The 6,048-nt window shown below is 31.1% G+C and overlaps 1 long non-coding RNA gene across 1 annotated transcript; it reads right to left on the bottom strand.

Annotated features, from left to right (window-relative positions):
• Nucleotides 1-357: 357 nt before the first annotated feature.
• LOC135225419 (uncharacterized) lies at nt 358-5,991 on the bottom strand. The gene is made up of 4 exons (XR_010316945.1): nt 5,857-5,991; nt 4,351-4,527; nt 2,994-3,092; nt 358-1,773 (listed from the first exon to the last, which is right to left on the bottom strand). It is a non-coding gene; the product is annotated as an uncharacterized LOC135225419 (long non-coding RNA).
• Between the last annotated feature and the right edge of the window lie 57 nt (nt 5,992-6,048).

The raw sequence follows: 6,048 nt of genomic DNA, 5'->3' as shown, positions 1-6,048 counted from the left end.
ACAATTATATATTAAAAAATATATTTCTATGTAAAACTAGAACATACTTTCGAACACCTGAACGGTGTTCCTCATCAGTGTAACGTTAAAATGTAATGGAGAGGATAGTTTCCTCCCGAAGAGCATCTAAAAAGGTGGGCGGGGCGAAAAAACACCCCTTCATCGAAGTGCTGGTTCGATGGGGACTTATTTTCTCGCCCCGCCCACCTTTTAGATGCTCTTCGGGACGAAACTATCCTCTCCATTACATTTTAACGTTACACTGGTGAGAAACATCGTTCAGGTGGTCGAAAGTCTGTTCTAATTTTACACAAATATATTTTTATATATAATTATGGATATTTTTTAAAAGCTTGTTCTCTCGAGACTGAATCTAACAACAACAACAATAATAATTCTCTAGAAATAGGAACCACCCTTAAGTTTATTCAGCTTATAGAAAATGTAATTCATTGGGGTAACTGTTTTAGTGGGTGAAATAGAGATATGCAATTAATTAATGACACCTCTTGGTAATGTTAACATGCCTAAATATGTATAGGGGAGAGAGAGAGAGAGAGAGAGAGAGAGAGAGAGAGAGAGAGAGAGAGAGAGAGAGAGAGAGAGAGAGAGAGATTAATTTGAAATAGACCATTTAACACTCATTGTTAGGTGCTGAATGACTGCTTTGAATTCTACCAATAAATTTCTTGTAACAAAAGTCTATTCCTATTTATGTATTCAATCAACAATTGCTTGACAAACAAAAGCTAGATATTTAACTTAAATCTCACCCTCGCTTTCATAAAAATTGTCTTTAGGTTTTATCTTTCACGATACCTAAAAAATCTTAAACGGTCAAAGCTTAATTGCTTGACCCGTTTTTATAATGTATTAAGTTATTTTGTAAATTACTTAAGCTTTCGACCTTTAATTTTGCTTGAATTTAAAGATACATTGTTAAAATTAAATTTCATTAAACTATAAACCATGTTTCTATTCAGTGGTTTAATAAAGATTTAGAATATTTTCAAAAAACACTTTCATGTAATTAGCTCAAACTATAGTATTTTATTTGAAAATTTAATGGCTTACAATACCAAGTGACTTATTTGAAGTAATTTTTCTGTAAAAGGTAGCGAGAATTTTAAAACTAGTCTATCACTATTCACTAAAGCTACACCAAGTCACAACAAAAGGTAGTTCTGACGTTTGTTCTAACCTGGTTAAAGTTCAAGGTAAACTTAACTTATAAAATTTTTACTTGTAAATGTTGAGGAAAGGTACTAACCACCAACAGACTAGTTATTACTCTTAAAGGTACAGAATTACTATATTAATGAATATTTAGTGCATTCGGTATTTAATAAAAAATAAATCCTGGACAGTTTTATTACAAAAATGAAGTATTTTTCCACCCAAAGTCATTACAAGCTGATTATTAAAATAAATTCTAATCTAACTAATACATTTTCAGCACCGTGTCAGGTAAAAATACAGGAGGAATCAACTTAGTTTCATTGCGGTAATTAACAAGTTACACTTGACACAACCAATCAAGTTACATTAACAGGGGATTAACAAAACTATCAAAATACATACTTGAAAAACTGCTACTGAATTTGAGCAGAGCTTCCAGACGAAAGCCAACAAGGGGCCAAAGGTCAACCAGAAAATATTTCAAGAGGAATTTCCAAGGAACGACCAATACAGTAGTAGACCAAGTGGTAAGAGCTGGCCCGATTTGCTAAGCGTCAAGGACTGATAAAAAGTCCTCGAGTTTTTATGATGCTACTGAAAAGAAAAAAAAAATTCAATCAAATTAATGTGGGTTTTTACCAAAATGAAATAAACCTTAATTCAGTCATATATGATTAATCGGGTTTGTACATTACCAACATGTAAAGAGTAAGTTTTTCATTATATGAGTAGCTTAGTACAGTAAAGCGTTAGGTTCGTCGACTAATTTTCAGGAATGTAATGTACTAAAGTTACTGAGCTTCAAACTGACAAAATAACGTAGTTAATTAAAGCTAAGGCAAAAAATTAAGTTAATTAAAGCTAAGGCAAAAATTGCTGTTAATTCAAGCTAAGGCAAAAATTGCTGTTAATTCAAGCTAAGGCAAAAATTGCCGTTAATTCAAGCTAAGGCAAAAATTGCCGTTAATTCAAGCTAAGGCAAAAATTGCCGTTAATTCAAGCTAAGGAACAAAAATTGCCGTCAATTCAAGTTAAGGCAAAAATTAAAAACCGTAACGTTAATTTCAAGCTAAGGCAAAAATTGCCAAGTTAATTTAAGCTAAGGCAAAAAAAATTGCCGTTAATTCAATCTAAGGCAAAAATTGCCGTTAATTCAAGCTAAGGCAAAAATTGCCGTTAATTCAAGCTAAGGAAAAAATTACGTTAATTCAAGCTAAGGAAAAAATTACGTTAATTCAAGATAGGGAAAAAATTGCGTTAATTCAAGCCAGGGAAAAGATTGCGTTAACTAAAGCAAGGGGAAAATATTGCGTTAATTAAAGCTAGGGAAAATATTGCGTTAATTCCAGCTAGGGAAAAAATTACGTTAATTCATGTTAGGGAAAAAAATTTAGTTAATTCAAACTAGGGGAAAAAATAACTTTTGAAAGTTTTTGAACCTTTATTCTTAATGTCCAAATTAATGCATTGCCAACAATATTTCTACTTTAAATATTAGGTGCTACAGAAACAGTAATAATAAATTAAATTACTGCTGAAATTTGAAACTTAAAGCAATAAATGTTTATTAAAATACTGATAAAAGTCAAATAAAATTACTGTTTAGAATACAAATGTCTCAAAGAAAAATGATACAAGTTAAATTTGTGAAGTCTCACTAAAACTTTTGGCAATAGAATAAAATTTTTACTTTACAGGCAAATCAGCATCTCAAATATCCAAGCTAGAAATTAATATACTAAGAAAAATCAAATGTAAAAAGTTGTATCTGAGGAAAGAAGCAATAGATAGAAATTTATATTTTCCAAACTAACCATTCTTAGCTCCATTGACAGAACTACCAAATAAGCACTTCAAGAGACTAGGGATATCCAGAAAAGTGCTAGCTACTATAGTTACATCCTCTGCAGAAACTGAAAGAATAAGCAAATAATACGTCAAAAAGCAAGAAATACCCACAGAACTTAACATTTGGAGAAAGCACAATTAGACAGACAGCACAATTATACACCAACTATAACCCAAGAAACAAGGGAAAACGAGGGTACCTAAGGTCAATTCAGAGTGGTCAGATCTGCCGAACAAAAGGCAGGAGGTAATTGGGCAATGCTGCCCAGCAGAGATTAAAAATCTGACAGGTGGTCAGACCTGGCGAACAAAGGGCAGGAGTGAATTGGGCAAAACTGCCCAACAAAGTTTGTTAATAATAATGAATAGGTTTGTCCAAAGCTCAACTCGGGTTGTTCGTTGTATGCAAGTAAAATATCGGGTTGTTTGTGTTGGCGAGTTAAGTAATTTGTGCCAGAATTATTACAATGCAATTTAGCGACAAATTACAGCCATAAGGGCAACAGCAACTCATAAATAAATATAAAGCATAGAATTAAATAAAAAATTACGTTAAATCTTAATAAACAAGAATGCACAAAGCTATGTTACTTGTTTTTTTTTTCTTTTGAAGTTAACGTCCTTTCAGAATGAAGAGTAAAAATGCAATACAAAAATTTAAGTACTGAAGTTAAGGTAAAAAAAAAGAAAAAAAAAGAAAAAAAAAAGGGTTATGGATCTTCAAGTAACAAGACTAATAAGGAAGAAATTTGGAACCTTTGAAAGATTAAGTTTACTTGAAATCGTACAATGTTGAAAATTGAAAATTAAGTTTAATTCTATATTTAAATTTCAGCGATCAACTAAAAATACAAGAAAATAAAAACTGAAATACTAGTAGTTAAGTTACTTTAAAGAATACTTACCATTTAAATACAGGAATTAAGTTACAAGTTACTTCAAGAATATCTAACATTGAATTAACACAAGCAATACGTCACTTTAGCAATTTCAAGAAAGCTAAAAATACAATATAAAAATTGAACAAGTACTAGTTACGTTACTAACGAATATTTAACATTCAGTTAATACAAAAATTACGTTACAAGTTACGTTCAAGAATATTTAACATTGAATTAACATAAGCATTACGTTGCTTCAGCAATTTTAAGATTATGTCAAAGGACGTTAACTAATAGTTTTTGGTACCTAAAAAAAACTCCCTTAGCCCTGGCCCGCAGGTCAGAAGATCTACGGGACAGGGCATGGGAGGCCCTCCACCCCAGCAGGGGCACCCGCCCCTGACGGTTGGAGGAAAAAGGAAGTTTCTGGTTCACTTCTCACCTCTGCTTACGTTGGACTCCTTGGTCGATGAGCTAATCCTACGGATTGTAGAGTTGTTTCACATTTTAACTTTCATTCAAGAGACTTTAGAATTCAGATTGTTTTCAATTTCTCAGAAATGATGAGGCTTTGAAGTCTAAGTGGCTCTTCACTAACGACTGATGAATTCACGACCATCTGGAAGTAGTTATAAAATTAGTTACGAATATTGGCTGTACTCTTCAGCCAGCACACATGATATTTTACTTTGAAATCATTAATGTTAAGAAAAGCTGAACATTACAAAACTCTGTAGTAAGGTTGAGAAAAGTAAAACATTACAAAACACTGTAGTAATGTTAAGAGAAAAGTAAAATGGTAAAAACTGTAGTTATGTTAAAATTAGAACAAAACTGTAGCAATTTTGGAGAAAAGTAAAACATTACAACTATGTTAAAAGAAAATAGTCTTAGATTAGATTATAATTTTAAAATCTAAACCGCAAAATAAAATATTCACTTTGAAAATCCATTACCAAGAATAATTATATTTCAAAGAACTTCAGCTACATCCTTTAAGTTGTAAAATTAAAAGAAAATTTCCACTTCAAAAAAATCTTTAAATACCACAGCATCTAACAGATCAAGTACAAACCTTCTTAAACTCTTAAGATATCTCCGGTTGCTAATTGAATGTTTAAACAAAAATGTTCCTGATGAATTCTTAGCCTGAAATATTAATCTGCAGTACAGAGTTGAAGGTTCATTGAACATAACTACTTAAATTCATATAGTTGGAATTAATGCTATGTAATCTTCAGAAAGACTATATTAATGAAGTAAACCAAGAACTTAGCGTAAATATAAAGTATAATTGTTGCAAATTAAAACAAATTAACTTCCAAACCCTAAGTGACATTTTAGTATGAACAAAATCCAAAATCCTCTGTACTGTCATCAAATCGCATTATATTTAAATATAGATACAATAATATAGGGTAGAACTATAACATTACTCTTAAGAAAACTTTCCAAAGTTTAAATTAAAATAAAAAATACCCAAAGTTAAAAACTACGAAAACTAGTATTAATTTTAAGTATAAATGAACTAAAATTCAGTGGAACTGTCTATACTTCACGAAAGAAAACTTTCCAAAGTTAAAAACAAAACTTTCCAAATTAAAAGAATAAATCGAAATTAAAAATAAACTGCAAGAAAACTTCTTTAAATTTAAATAGAGCACTAAAATTCAGTGGAACTTACTATATTTCACCAAAGAACACTTTCCAAAGTTAAAAGCAAAACTTTCAAATTTATAAAATTGAAAGTTAACAGAGGAAAAAAAAACTTAGCATTAAAGTATAAATGCACTAAAATTCAATGGAACTAACTTTGCATTAAAATATAAATAAAATAAAATCATTGGAACTACTTACATTTCACCAAAGAAAAATGTCTAAATTTAGGGGCAAAACTTTCAAAATTGATAAACAAATCCAAATTTATAAAAACGAAAAGAAAACCTACGAGTTCGTTGGCTGCGAGCTTTTCCACTTCTTTGCGTAAAAACCCTGGAACCCGAAACACCATAAACCTCAGCGTAGACCACCATCAACTCCCGACGATTTAAATAAACATACTAAACGGTTTAACATCCGAAAAAACATCCACGAAACCAGGACAACAGAGTAAGCCCTTTCAGCCAAAGGACGATGAACA

The sequence above is a fragment of the Macrobrachium nipponense genome, chromosome 13, assembly GCF_015104395.2.
Source record: "Macrobrachium nipponense isolate FS-2020 chromosome 13, ASM1510439v2, whole genome shotgun sequence".
NCBI lineage: Eukaryota > Metazoa > Arthropoda > Malacostraca > Decapoda > Palaemonidae > Macrobrachium > Macrobrachium nipponense.
Note: the sequence above shows the minus strand (reverse complement) of the source record. Positions and strands in the feature narration are given on the sequence as shown.